Consider the following 15,453-nt stretch of genomic DNA (forward strand, 5'->3'; position numbering starts at 1 on the left):
AGATCAGGAAAGGCAAGCCTCATAAGAAGGAATAAAGTGGATGAGATTACTCAGGACATCATTGTCATGCCCAAAATCTAAACCCACATTTCTTGACCTCTAGTTCACTGCTTTCTCTACTAACTTACTCATGAAAGGATAAATGAGGGGTGGGGTCAGGGGTGGGGTATTGGTTTTTGTGTGTTTTTTTACTAAAGATTTTATTTATTTATTTATTTATTTATTTATTTATTTATTTATTTAACAGAGTGAGAGCACATGAGTATGCACAAGCAGAGTGAGGGGCGGGGGAGAGGAAGAAGCAGGTTCCCCATGAGCAGGGAGCCCCATTACGTGGGGCTGGGCTCAATTCCAGGACCCTGAAATCATGACCTGAGCCAAAGGCATATGTTCAACCAACTGAGCCACCCAGGAACCCCTAAATTGGTTTTTTTCCCCAAACATGGCAATTTTGAATGTAAGTAAACCAGGATGGCTGCTTTATTTCTCTATTTAACCTAACAAGTATTAAGATTAATAAATATTGGGGCACCTGGGTGGCTTAGTGGTTGAGCATCTGCCTTCAGCTCAGATCATGATTCCGGGGTCTTGGCCTCAAGTCCCGCATCAGGCTTACCGGATGGAGCCTGCTTCTCCCTCTGCCTATGTCTCTGCCTTTCTCTCTGTGTCTCTCATGAATAAATAAATAAAATATTTTTTAAAAAGATTAATAAGTATTGCTAACAGTTGTTACCTGGTGTTGATTATTCATAATTACTTATCAATAAAGGGCTGAAAGATGAAGAGCACATCCTCTGGACGAGTCTGCTTATCTTCGTTTTATAGATGCAGACATTAAGGCAGAGTAGTCAAGTGATTTAGCCGGAGCAATAGAGCAAGTCTGCGGTATCTCCAATGTCAGATGTGGGGGTTTAGCCTGTCAAGTCAGACAGACCTGGGTCAGGTCCAGGTTTGCCACTGTCTGCCTGTGTGACTCAGGCAAATCACTTCACTTCCCTCGGCTCGGATGCCTCATCTATAAATGGGATCAGAAATACTTCATGGGGTTGTTTTGAGTAGAAAATGAGAGAATACATGTAAAGTGCTGATCTCAGTGCCTGGCACATAATAAGCCACAGAACATGACAGCTAGAAATGGTGGTAGTGGTGGTGGTAGTGGTAGTAGTAATAGCAATGGTCCTAGTTGCCTTTTTTCTGTAAGATGAGGTCAGGAAGGATCAGACTGCCTGACAGAGCAGAGTCATTTTCTCAGTAGGATCTTCGGGGGATGTTTCTTCTGCATAGAGGTTTCACTGTCACGCTGTCCCTGTCATATACTAAATACTGCCCTCACCACCCTCCAAGGGAGCCTACGGAGGCCCAGGCTGTGCCCCATCAGAGCTGGTGATCCTAAGCCCAGGACTTTCAGCCAGAAGCAGGGCTGGTCCTTCCTAGGATTCCCTTCTGCCCCCACCCCCATGTGGTAAAGTAGGTCCTAGCCTTAGCTCTAAAGATAAAAAATAGGAAAATACTATATAGAATATAAGTCAACAAGGACTTGTTCTTTGAAAGACTCAGAGGGAGATTTCGGTTCTGTGGGGTAAGGTTCTCACCACTGCATGGCACCCCCAGCTCACCACCCTTTCCCCTTATAAATACCTCTTTGTCAGCTTATTGCTAGTATCATATCTGGGGGTCCCTGTAGTCAGGGACTTGCAGATTTTCCTTTAAATCACCCAAGGAAAAAAGTTTCATACTACATTTTAAATTCCTTTTTCCTCTTCTTAATACGAAACAAAAATATAGGCTCCCACCAGGCTGACGTTCCCTTTAAATAACATTTTGTTTTCTCTTGGGGAAGCTGTATTCACGGCCAGAGAGTCATTTCTAAAGTGAACCTAGTTTTTAGAAAAAATAGATCACCGGATGTCAAGCCTCATGTGGAGCTCGGTTCAGATGAAAATGAAACCAGCAGGCCTGGAGTGGCAGCTCCACACTGACTTCAGACTGGAGGTGAGAGGCAAAATATCTGGACCCAGCTCACTAACTGGTCGGCCTCACAGAGTGCATTTGATAGGTGCCTTAGTCATTTTCCAGGCAGCTTTGCTTAGGTGAGCAGAGCACTTTCTCTAGAAGGTGAGTCACCCGTGCAGGGGTGTAGGTGACAGGAGACTTATTCCCCAGCAAAATTGCAGAGGAAGTTTTGAGCAGAGCTTGTCAAGAAGCCCTCTGCCTTGGGGCGCCTGGCTGGCTCAGTCTGAAGAACATGTGACTCTGGATCTGGGAGTTGTGAGTTCGAGCCTCATATTGGGGGTCGAGAGTACTAAAAAAATAATAATAAATAAACTTAAAAAAAAAAAAAAAAAGAAGAAGAAGCCCTCTGCCAAAGATCACTTTCTCAGCTGAAGGGCTTTGGAGGCAGGAATAAGGAAACAAATGGGAGGCTCCCAAGGCTTGCCAACCAACAGAGAGATGGATCCCCTGGCTGGGGGGGTCATGTGAATGAGGCACAAAACTCAGATCAGCAGTATCACTGCACTCCTGAGTCCAGCTACCTTGAGGATGGAAAATGGCCCGCTTCCAGTGACAGTCAGCAAGGAAGCAGGAGGGGAGCTTTGGCTCCAGGATGCTGGGAAACCCCTTGGCAAGGAGCAGAGAAAGCAAACTGTGCTTTGGTGTAAAAGACCTTTTGGGGAACCCTTTTCCATCTGCCTTTCTTTTTACCACCTGAGTTGAAGGGCTCTGAAGAACTCCGATGATTGAAAAGGCTAGATTAAACCCTGGACTTGAGGGAACTGTCATTCCAAGCCTACCACCACTTCAGTTGTCCACATATCCAGGACCAGTGTTTGGACTCAGAAAGAAGTGGCAAAAGAAAGTCCTAAGCCATCCCTGCCCCCCAGTTTCTGATTGCTATGGCTTCTGCTCACCCTCTTCCCAATAAGGCCATGACCAGGCATCCACCAAGACAAAGAGTCTCTTCAGAACTCTTCTAGACCCGTATAGTTGGTGTTGAGCTCGACAGCTAATGGTCAGGGACATCTGTAGGCAATGTCCCACAAAGAGGGCTTGACATTATTGAAGCCTCAGGGAAAGAACTAGCATTGCCTTGCAGGTGGTCATAGACTTCTCTTCAGCCCATAGGCACACCCCATCAATCTGAACTAGCCAGCCATCATTTCAGGCAAGCATGGTTAAGTGACCTTTAGACCTTAACCAGTCTGTCAAGAAAGAGCTATTAGAATTACAGCCTGGAAATGATCTTTACTATTCACAACTCCCCTATTTTACAGAAGAGAAAATGAGGGCCCAAGGAAGCTAAGTGAGTTGCACAAAGCCGCATGGCTAGTTAATGGCAGAATCTGAACTAAAGTCTGGGCTCTTTCCACTGTGCTGTGCTGCCACTGAACAAAGGAGCTACTCCCGGAGTAGGAATTGGATTTTTAACTAGTTCCTCCTTTATTCCCCCACCTTGACCCCATCACTGTCAGCCTTTCTGCAAAGCTCTGCCAGACCTGGGAAGGGTGGAGCCAGAGCAGCTGGGTCTAAGAAAAAGTCAACAGAAAGCTATTCACTTGACACTCTTATAACATGAGTTTGTGTAACCAAAAGGAGGTCAAGGTTGATAAGAAAATACAATTCTGGGCAGGGTTACCCGGAAGTCTCAAAGGTTGCCCACACCTTTAGGGTACCCTCCTACCTCCCCAAGCAGTATCTTACCCAGAGTGGGCATTCAGTTACTATTAATGATTGATCGTGAGGGTACAAACCCACTGGGCCCCAAACACTTCTGCATCTTTCCACTTGAAGAAGAGATAGGTTGCCCATGGCATGCAGGTGATCAGAAAAGCCAGAGCAGTCAGATGTCATTCCAACTGGATTATCCAAGCAATTCTCAGTGAAGAAGCTCTTCCTTGTGGTCAAAGCATGATGTCCTATCTGGACGGTGGCCTCTGTAAGTATGAAGAGCTGTTGTAGGGGCAGCCGGGGTGGCTCAGCAGTTTAGTGCCGCCTTTAGTGGCCTGATCCTGGAGACCCAGATCGAGTCCCACGACGGGCTCCCTGCATGGAGCCTGCTTCTCCCTCTGCCTGTGTCTCTGCCTCTATTGCTCTCTCTGTGTCTCTCATGAATAAATAAATAAAATATTTTTTAAAATCCCCTTAAAAAAAAAAGAGCTGTTGTATCTGAGATTCACCACCCACCTTCTGCTCTCATTGACATTTCCTTTTACTGGGCTTAGAAGTAGTCAATACTCATCTACGGGCCAATACTAGGGATGAGTGGGAGGTTTAGAAAGAAAGAGAGTCTTAGCCAAGCTCATGAGGATGCTATTACCAATTAAGATTTGAAATAGACTCCTTTGGCCCAAGAAATAGTTGGATGAATCAGGATCCTTGAGCCCATGCTCAGTAGTCCCAACTTGGGACTGTACTATTGGCAGATGCTGTACTTTGAGAGGCAGGAATAGCTTTATAGAGATAATTGTAAAAGGCAGAGATTTGTGTACCACCTCTCATTGAGCATATATGTGCACATCAGAGCCCAGATGGATGTTGTCCATTGTAGAAGGGTCATCTTCTCAAAGAATTGGAAATAATTGGGTATCAAGGTCAGCATTTAGGAAAGGAGACAAGGGTGGCTCAGTACCCAGCTTGCATGACACTTTCTTGCTGGGGTGCAGTCAGAATACAGACCACCCTGATCACCAGGCTCTGCCTACTGCTCTGCTCACCAGGTGAATGGACAGTCGGGACACTCAGATGCCAGACCAGCCAGGCTCTTAGAGCCAGGATACTCATATATTCTTCAGGAGAGCATCAGTCATCCTTTCAGTGAGCCCTTGCCAAGAATGTCACATGTGGCAGTCTCTGGCAGTTGCTAGAATATGAAAACGAGGATAATGGAGTTGCTGCCCTTGAGGAGCTCATTGTGGCAGGGGGAAGACAGACATTGCAGGTGCTAAATCATGAACCACAACTGTGGGGGCTGGAGAGGAGCCAGGAAGGCATCGCAGCCCAGTGGTCCTTGTTCAGCTTGACCCAGCACTGTCACACACAGAGGAGCCCTGCCTCCCATTCTGCAGGTGTCTGGGTGGGATTCGTCAGCTTAGAAAAGGAGCTTGAGAACAATCTGGGAACTTCAGCAGTCTCGGAGGACAGAAAAGCATTTGCAGAGGTGAAGGCACAGTCAGGAGAAATGTGTGATTACACGTAGTTCAGAGCAGAAGCAAACGACAGGTAGCTAGCTATTAAAGAGATGGCTGACTTATCCTAGCCTTCCAGGCTGGAATAGAGAAGGCAGTGACACAGTGACAAATTCCATATTCTTGGTGCCACTCTGACACAGGTTCATAGGCAAATGATTCAAAGCCTGACCCATGATAGTGCTTCTTAGTAACCGAGTTCAGCATTCCAGAAAAGCCTTTCCAGGGTTACAATGGTGAAAGCCTCACAAGGGCAAGGAGCTTGTCTGTCTTGGTCACCATGGCATCTACTGGCCAGCGCAGCATGGGAGCATGGGAACCACTGGCTGGGTATCTGTGGTTGAGTAAAAGTACAAGACCAGCATCCACATTCATCCTTCTAGACTCAGCTGGCCCAAAAAAGACTGAAAGAGCCACAGGTTATTCCTGGTTTCCCCTCCTTTACCAAGTAATACTCTGAGATTCTCTGAATATTCCGTTACACCACAGGTCCCAGGCCTTTCTTCCCTTCCTGGAGGAGGGCAAGAATGTGACCCTGTATTATAAAGGGACACATCAAAGTCACCTCGGCCCCTCATGTCATCACTCAGACCAGTCTGTCAAACGGTGTGCAGGGCAGCATCTGAAATGAGGCTGTGATCAGGGCTCCACTGCCAGAAAAGCAGAGCTGGACTATGGGCTTCCTTCCATTTACCCCCATGCGTTGGAAGTCTTCTGTGGAAAGCCGAGTTGTTTGGGTTTCTTGTTTATTTTGAAGTTCCTCAAACTAGTTCCTCAATTTCAAAACCAGTCACCAGTGAGTACAATGAACTTGAAGCCTCCTCCCTCATGGGGAGGCTAAACCTGTCTTTCTCCATCTGCTCTGTGTACTGATAGACGCTGCTTGAAGCCGGTCCCACCTGGGGAAACAGTCACAAACTGAGAGAGGAGGGGAGTGGTTGTATTTCAGTGGGATTAACCACAGCCCAGGGAACTGCTCCGTGCTCAGAATCCAGTTCAAGAGGTTAAAGAAGGAGAACTGTTTTTTTATAACCCAGTGTTGCTTGTAGTGATGACCTCAAGGCCTGACAAGTTCCAGAAGTGCATTTTGACTCATCAAAAGAAAGCTGATTGTGTTTGGCATGATTTTAGTGTCAGGGGCAGTTTAGGGCACTGTAATCTTTGGAAATTAATCATTACCAAATAGTGTATACACTGCAGCCCCACTTAACCAAGATGTTCAATGACACAAAACACCCACAAAACACACTTGAAATTTTTTTTGACATAACATACATTAAAATTTCCTGCTGGTTATTATATAAAATAAGGCATGCAAATGGTTGGGAGTTTTTTTCCTCACTGCTACTCCCCCTACCCCAATTCTCTCATATACCATTTCCATAATTGTCTATGTGGATCAATGATGCTCCAGTGGCATCTTCTTTTTTTTTTTTTTTACTACTTTTTATTTTTTTATTTTATTTTTTAAAGGTTTTATTTATTTATTCATGAGAGACACAGAGGGAGGCAGAGACAGGCAGAGCGAGAAGCTGACTGCATGCAGGGAGCCCAATGTGCGACTCAATCCTGGGATCCTAGGATTATGACCCCAGTAGAAGGCAGACGCTCAACCGCAAAGCCACCCAGGTGTCCCCCTTTTTTAAAAATTTTTTTAAAGACATTATTTATTTGACAGAGTATAAAGCAGGGGGAGTGGCAGGCAGGGGAAGAGAGAGAAGCAGGCTCCCCACTGAGCAGGGAGCCCGATGTGGGGGTCGATCCCAGGACCCCAGGATCATGACCTGAGCCGAAGGCAGTTGCTTAACCGCAGCCACCCGGGCACCCCTCCAGTGGCATCTTCTAGTGGTATGCTATTGGCTCTCCTCATGCAAGGACTCAAGTCAATGTAACGTTTTTCTTTTAAAGCTTATACAATGCCCTTTGTCAGGGGCCCAGAGATAAAGTACTGACCATATTTATGAAAATACTATCTGATGCTCAGGGCTTTGCTATTAAACAAACAACAACAACAAAAACCACAGTAAAATAGCCTGGAGCCAGGCCTTCTAAAATGCATGGTAAATTTGAACTTTGTCCTAGAATTGGTCCTTGCAGTGGGCCCAAGTGCATGACCTGATACCCAAGCTGAGCATGGGTAGGCTATGGAACTCTGGCCTACCATGTGTCCAGCCTGGAATCTTTCCTTCCCGTTGCCATTTTGAAGTTGCTTTTTTCCAGAACATAGGCTGGCTATATTTATGCCCCTAATTGAGGTGCTTCCTCCTGGGTCAGTCCCTGGGTTTCTCACTAACAAACCTTTGGCTTGTGGCAGCTTCTGCATTTGGGTCTCAATTTTTAAAGCTTAGATCACGTGAAAATAGAGTGTCATGGCTAAGAGTATGTACTTTGACATAAGAGCCCTTTGCACAAATCCAGCCTCTGCCGATTCCTTGTACAGTAGCCTCAGACTAACTACTTGAGCTCCGGAGCCTCAGTTTCTTTGTCCATATAAAGGGAATAATATTAGCGCCCTACTCACAGAGTTCCTGGGAGGGTCCAAGAAACAGTGCATGCATTACCTAATATGCAGCAAGCAATAATAGCTGCCATTATTTTTATTATTTTTGACAGCCAGCCTATGTGTAATTAATGTGTATACACGTAGCAGCAGATTATTGAAAATACCCAAAGAAGTCCACAGGACAGCTAATTTCAACTTGAGCTGTCAAGGAATTCTGGGTCCTGGTTCATCATGCCCCGGCAGCTCATTCCTCAGTCCATTTGGGACTGAGGCACTGCTAGCAGAGGGAGAGACTGGGCGGGTAGCAGGTGCAGAATGCGCTTCAGAGAACATCCCCCTCGTAGGCCGACCTTGTCTTGCTGACTACTTTTACCCTTCTGGTCTGGGGGTTCTCCCCTCTTCTTTGACAGTGTCCGTTCCAGACCTTCCTCCTGACACGAGGACTGCTAGCTAGAGGCTTTGCAAGGTGGATTTCAGCTCTGCAGAGGCAAGGCCTTTCAAGCAACTGGTTCTTCCAGTCCTGGAAAGGACCACTTTTCTTGTATCAGCTTTCTTTTTGTTGGAGGTTTTGCTAACATTTACAGAGCACCCACGGTGTTCTAGACACACTATTGGTCATTTAAAGATCGCTTCTTGCACTTAATTGTCCTGTAAAATCCTGATATTTCCGTTCAGACATCCCTGTTTTACAGACGAGACATCTGAGTCTCAGAGTAAGTGATCTGCACCTGGTCATCCAGGTGTAACTTGGGTAACACCGGAGTGTTAGAGACTACAGTTCAAACTCAGACCTTTGGACTCTATACATCCTGTTATGTAGCCAGGTGGCTATCCTCAGGGTTATTAGGTGATATGTTGGAATAAATGACCTCCAAGGGCCTTTCTGACCCCAAGATCATTTTGTGATTCCTTTATCATTTATCCAGCCGGCCATTCTCCCCAACTAGATTATAAGCACCTTAAAGGCAAGGATAGCATCTTTCTAGCAAATAATTAATATAATATTTGTGAACCACCTGTCCCAGACTGACCAATGCTGCCTACTTTCATAACACATAGAAACAAGTGACTGTGCAAAGGGTCCCCCAAAAATTCCGGTTCCAGGTATTTACCACCTAGAATTTTTTTTTTTTTTTTTTTTTTTTACCACCTAGAATTTACCTGTACAAGTGCACAAAGAAGTAAATAAAGGATTTGGGGATTTGGTTTTATTTTGTTTTTGCAGTAGTACTTATATGAATGAAAAATTGGGACCAATTTGCAAGAACATCATAGAAGGATAGGTGAAGAAATGATAGTGTATTTATACCCTGGAATCTTATGGAGCCATTAAGAAAAATGAGAGAGATCTACATACATTGAAGGGGGACAGTGTCCATAATCTCTTGTGGGGTTTTTTTGTTATTTTTTAGGGGCTTTTTAATTTTGTTTTTAGGGAGTAAGGGGATGGAGCAGAAGGAGAGGGAAAGAGAATCTTAAGCAGGCTCCATGCTGGGCATGGAGCCCAGCTGGCGGCTTGATCTCACAACCATGAGACCATCACCTGAACTGAAATCAACAGTCGGACACTTAACCAACTGAGCCACCCCAGGCGCTCTCCATGATCTATTGTTAAGTGAAAGCTATACCTTGTAGAATATTAGATATGTATAAGCCCATGTTCCTTTTAAAAATAACCCCAAACAATATATATATATATATATATATATATATTGCTAATGGTACTAGAAGGATTTACATCAAAATTAAGGGTTTCTTGTAGGGAGGAAGGAATGGGGTAAAGTTCTCTTTTTTTTTCTCTAAGCACCTTGTATGGTTGAAATTTTTACAGTGAACAAGTATTACTTTTGTATTTGAAAACAAAATACAGATTGAAAAAACATACAACATACAGGAGGGTCAGATATTAAATAAGGAAGGGAGGAGAGATTTGTCAGAACAGCTCCTTTTTCAGGTTCCCAGATTCAGACTGACTCTCAAGTCCCACCTGCGACATGATCAGGGGAAGTGGGGGCTGGTGGCTTCGTCTCAGGTCCAGTTCTGCTGTGTGTCCTGCTCTCTGTGGAGCCACTTGTCCACACAAGCATTTCTTAACATCCTGCACAGGGCTTAACTACTGCACGCACTTGGCCTCAATGACTAGAAATAAAAGCAAGGAAGCCGTGGCCATCAGAGTTAAAGGCTGATCTTTGAGCACCTTCCTACTTCTTGAGTCATAACTGATAAAACCCACAGCCCTCAGTGGGAAACAAGAAAGAGACAGAAATGAAAACCAAAACCAGGAGGGACGGACTTGCCCATCTCCAGCCCTCCGTCTTGGTAGCCCTGCTGCTAGAACTCACAGACCAGCCATGGACATTCTGGCCAGGCTTCCAGTGTGGATGGTGTGGGCTGGTGGCGTTTATTATCACGAATTTATTAAGCCCCACTCACAACTGTGAACCAGATGCCCCCTCAGTTCTTATCCCAGGCCACAAGACCCTTTTCTCATGGTAGCTTGTTTTCATGATAAAAGTAATACCCCCCAGAGGACATCTCTGGGGGATATACAAGAAACCAGTCACTGGGATCCCCTCAGAGGGATGGGAGAAGGGTGAGAAGGACTTAGATTTTTTACTGTATCTCCTTTCTGTATTGTTTTTTAAACACTTGGAAACATTGTGAAAAAAATGAAAATGAAGAAAAGTAATACATGGTTGCTGAAAAACATGTGGACAAATTAGAAAACTGTAAAATTATATATGTGTGTGTGTGTATGTGTGTGTGTGTAAATATATTAAAACACCAAAATTGAGCCATGGCTGCATGTCTGTGCTAGATGTCTGCTTTTATATTTATCTTAATCCTTTAAATACTTTATTGATTGATTGATTGATGATAGCATGCACACAGGGTGGGGAGGAGCAGAAAGGGAGGGAGAGGGATAAGCAGACTCATGCCAAACATGAGATGGGGTCAATCCTACAACCAACCCTGAGATCATGATCCCAGCCAAAACCAAGAGTCAGGAGCTCAACCAACTGAGCCATCCAGGCACCCAGTCTGCATTTTTATAAAGGTTGATGGAGTCTACAGACAGGCTAGGTGGGGTCATACTCTAGATATAACTCTGAATCCTTTCTCTGTTAATATTGTGTCCCATTTGCATTTTTCCATACAGTTAAAACTTATTTGTAAACATTATTTTTTTATTTGTAAACATTATTAATGGATATACCATGGTTTATGTAATACTTATCCTACTCACCCCCGTCATTAGATATTTTGTTCCAGTTTTTACTATTAGACAGTGAGCATCACTGATGATGCATCTTTTTCCACAATTCTGTTTGCTCCATTACCTAGACACCATTCTCTGAGTTTTGCACACCAGAAATGGCTCTCTTCTCTTGGTATAATATGCTTTCTTGTTTCCAGAGTTCTTTCATCTGCAGTACTTCATTTGATGAGTTAGGGGGTGGTGAGGGTGTGGTTAAGGGCCTGGGTGAGAGTGAGGGGAGTGAGGAGAGCCCGTGAGGTAGGCAGTCAGAAAAGGAGGCGTCAGTGCGGTGAAGCGGTGAAGCCATTGGGAGGGACTTCCTGGAGGCCTAAGTCCAAGCTCAGCCAGTGAAGGACAAGCAGGATGTGCAGGGTGGCCCACACAAGGACATGGCACACCCAGAGACCTGTAGATTTGAGCAGTGAGCAAGTCACGTGGAGAGATCATACTGGCCGGAACCAAACCCTGTGCATTTGGGGAAACAGTGGTCAGACAGATTATGGACCACAGAGTTGATACTGGGCCCACAAGCAGTGCAGAACCAGCAGATGTCTTTGAACTTGAGGTTATCTTAAGGATGAGATGTTTTAAGATTAGCTGGGGCTGGGAGGAGGTCAGGGAAGAGCTGGAAGTAGGTAAGACCTATGCTAATAAAGTAGACATGAGGTGATTGCCTTGACCATTTGGGTTTGTTTGTTTCTTTTAGATTTTTAAAATTTTTCATATGAAAGAGAGAGAAAGAGAGCACGAGCAGGGGGAGAGGGAGAAGCAGACTCTCCACTGAGCAGGAAGCCCGATGTGGGGCTCCATCCCAGAACCCTGGGGTCGTGACTGGAGCCAAAGGCAGATGCTTAACCAACTGAGCCACGCAGGCACCCCATGCCTTGACCATCTGAAGGGGCCTGTAGACAGCAGTGTTTCTGTGCTGTTTTTGCTAGCCAACTTGGACAGGCGTGCAGTGGCATCTGGAGGACGGTCAGAAATTTCATTCCGTCTGTTTCATTTATCTAGCAGTTTGACCTGTGGAGTTGGCAAGATTGAGTTCTTGTGGGCATGTCGGGTTTTTATCTCAAAATTGATCCGGAAGATTTTAATGATTGATGTGCATTCACATTTCCTATCCTCCTTAATGCGAAATGCTGAGGCAGAAATTGCTCTCCTGGGAAGCAGGTCTCAAGCTGGCCTGCCAGGCAGGTTTGGAAATTCTTCCAGCCTCCACTCAGAGTGCTCCTTCCTCCTTCCTCAGATATATCTCTAGGTCCGGTGCCGGCTCAGCCTCTCTGCCTGGGGGAAGAAATTCAGCAAGGCTCCCAGAGGCCTGTAGCTTGGGATATTGTCAGCCCTGGTGGGGAGATAGGGTGGGAGTTCTGTCCCCAGGGCACAGTTTACATTTAAGAACCCACATCCACCATCTGCCCCTACCCTGTAGGTTCTTCCTTCTGGAACTCTGCCTCTGAATTCTACCCCTCTCGTTAAGAATTTAACGCCTGTGTGACCTAGGCTTTGCCTGCCAGCAACTTCGCGCTGTTTGTGACTCTTCCTGGACTCACCTCTGTGCCTTAACTTTTGCTATTCCCTCCACCTGGAATACCTTCTTCCTTATTCTTGGGCAGTTTTTGCTTACCCCTTGAGACTTAGCTTGAGGACTTGAGGAAGCCTTTCCTGACACCCACCAGGTTGAGCGAGGCATCCCAAGAAGTGTTCCCATTGTGTCTGCTGTGTGACCATACTGTATTGTAATTTTCTGACTACTTGTCTCTTTCCCTTAGTAGACTATAAACTCCTCAGGGGACTGGGTCGTCTTCTCCAGTGTATACCCAGCACTCAGCACAGAGCCCAACCCCCAGCAGACCCAACCTATGCTCAAAGAATGCTTTGTTATAAGACCCTGCAGTTCTATTTGACAGGACACTCCAAAGCAGAGACCTCACTCATCCATAAAGCCTCAACTTGCCACCAGCCTTTGGATTTTAAGGCTCTTTATTAGGTGCATAGAAGTTATATACTTTCATCTTAAAAATTTTGTCTGATATGAATATTACATATCTTAGGTTAGTAGTAGCTGTCATATCTCTTGTCATCCTTTTTCAGTCTTTCTATGTAATTTTATTTTGTCTCTTTTAGTAAGCATCTAGCTAGACCTTTTTTCTTTTTTTTTTTTTTTTTTAACTCATGAGAGACACAGAGACATAAGCAGGCTCCCTGTGATGTGTGTCTCGCTCCCAGGACCCTGGGATTATGCCCTGAGCCGAAGGCAGATGCTATTGAACAGTGTATGCACTGTATGCACTGAGCCACCCAGGTGCCCCTAGCTGGACCTTTTAAAATCCTGATTGTTTTTTAATAGGTGGGTGGGCTTAATCTGTTCATAGTTAATGCTGCATTAATATTTCAACTTCTGCCACCTTCATTTCTGTTTGCATTTTACACTTAGTGTCCTTTTTCTTTTTTTTTTTTTTTAAAGATTTTATTTATTTATTCATGATAGACATAGAGAGACAGAGAGACAGAGACACAGACAGAGGGAGAAGCAGGCTCCGTGCCGGGAGCCCAATGCGGGACTCAATCCCGAGACTCCAGGATCAATGCGGGACTCGATCCCGAGACTCCAGGATCACGCCCCGGGCCAAAGGCAGGCGCTAAACCGCTGAGCCACCCAGGGATCCCTAGTGTCCTTTTTCTTTGCTACTTTTTTCCTTCTTTCCTTGCCTTTTTTTTTTTTTTTTTTTTTTTTTATTCATGAGAGACACAGAGAGAGAGAGGCAGAGACACAGGCAGAGGAAGAAGCAGGCTCCATGTAGGGAGCCCGATATGGGACTTGATCCCGGGTCTCCAGGATCACACCTTGAGCTGAAGGCAATGCTAAACCACTTAGCCACCCGGGCTGCCCTTTCCTTGCCTTTTGTTAGAGTGATCAAGTTTTCTGTTTTTCTTTTTTTGACTTTCTGGTTTAGAAACTCTGAGTTGTAAATCTATTCTTTTTTTTTTTAACATTTTATTTATTTATTTTGAGAAAGAGAAAGCAAGTATACAAACAAGCAGAGAGAGGGGCAAGGGTAGGGGGGAGAACCTCAAGCAGACTGCATGCCAGGTGCAGAGCCCCCAACACGGGGCTTGATCCCAAGACCCCGAGATCATGACCTGAGCCAAAACCAAGAGTCAGACACTCAAGTGACTGAGTCACCCGGGCAATCCTGTATTCTATTCTTACAGTTAGTTACTCTTTTTTTTTTTTTTTTTAAGATTTTATTTATTTATGAGAGACATAGAGAGAGAGAGGCAGGGACACAGGCAGAGGGAGAAGCAGGCTCCATGCAGGGAGCCTGATGTGGGACTTGATCTCTAGTCCCCAGGATCCCACCCTGGGCTGAAGGCAGCGCTAAACTGCTGAGCCACCGGGGCTACCCATAGTTAGTTACTCTTAAATTTTAACCTACATACTTAACTATAGCTTTTTAATAATATAGTGTAAGCATTTTTATATGTAAATTTCACAAAACTACAAGGCTCATCACTCTTTACCCATTCATTGAACAATCCCCCCCACCTTTCTTCCTTGCTTATTTTTCTAGAACTTAATGTTTAAAGGTGGCTTAAACTATTTTTTTTACATTCCACTGTTAATTAAATTGACCCCACGTATCGTATAGATTCCTGTGCCATCCATGGTTTCTTGCATCCTGCTTCTCTACTTTCCAAAGCACATCATCCTTCAGTGAATCTTTCAGTGAAAGTAATCTTTCCTGGAATTCTCATTTCTGTGTGTGTGCCTTATATGTAGTCTTGTCGTTTTTGAAGATAGTGGAGTGACCTGTTAAAACTAATCAAGTTAAAAATCCTAACATCCCAGGTACACGTGGTGGTGTAACCGAACTAGAAGTTGGACCAGTTTATTGCTGATTCAGCTTTTACTAGAGACCCCTCATTTTTAGTTCTTGTGCTTCCTGCCTACACAGGATAAGCAATTAATATGAACAGTGGGCCAATCCCATGGGTAAAATAGGAACAGTGATAGCAACATGGGTAGTAATACTGCTTGAAGTGCCCAGTACCTCTGCCAATAAGCTTTTATTCTAGAATGGAGCTGGGAATCCCTTGGTCCCAGGGGAAAGGGCCAGGAAGCATTAGCAGTAACCCCATGGCAGATGATCTCATTGTATAAATTAGGCCTCATTTGTTTCTCCGGGCAGCTTATCTCATAGAGCCTTAATTTCTTCATCTATAAAATGGGAATAATAGGGGCAAACGGGTGTCTCAGTCAGTTAAGCATCTGCCTTTGTTTGGCTCAGGTCATGATCCTAGGGTCCTGGGATCGAGCACCACATCAGGCTCTGCTCAGTGGAGGGCCTGCTTCTACCTCTTCCTCTGCCTGCCCCTCTGCCTACTTGTGCTCTCTCTGTCAAGTAAATAAATAAAATATTTTCTAAAAATGGAAATACTATCCCCCACCTTGCAAGGTTTCCGGGAGGTTCAGCAATAAAGTGGATAAAGCACCTAATGCATGCTGA

General features: G+C 44.9%; 1 protein-coding gene across 2 annotated transcripts in view; it reads left to right on the forward strand.

Annotated features, from left to right (window-relative positions):
• The window catches only part of MAP3K14 (mitogen-activated protein kinase kinase kinase 14), a 46,972-nt gene that overhangs the window by 3,245 nt on the left and 28,274 nt on the right, over positions 1 to 15,453 (forward strand). The window lies entirely within an intron of this gene.

This window comes from Canis lupus, chromosome 9 (assembly GCF_003254725.2).
Source record: "Canis lupus dingo isolate Sandy chromosome 9, ASM325472v2, whole genome shotgun sequence".
Lineage (NCBI taxonomy): Eukaryota > Metazoa > Chordata > Mammalia > Carnivora > Canidae > Canis > Canis lupus.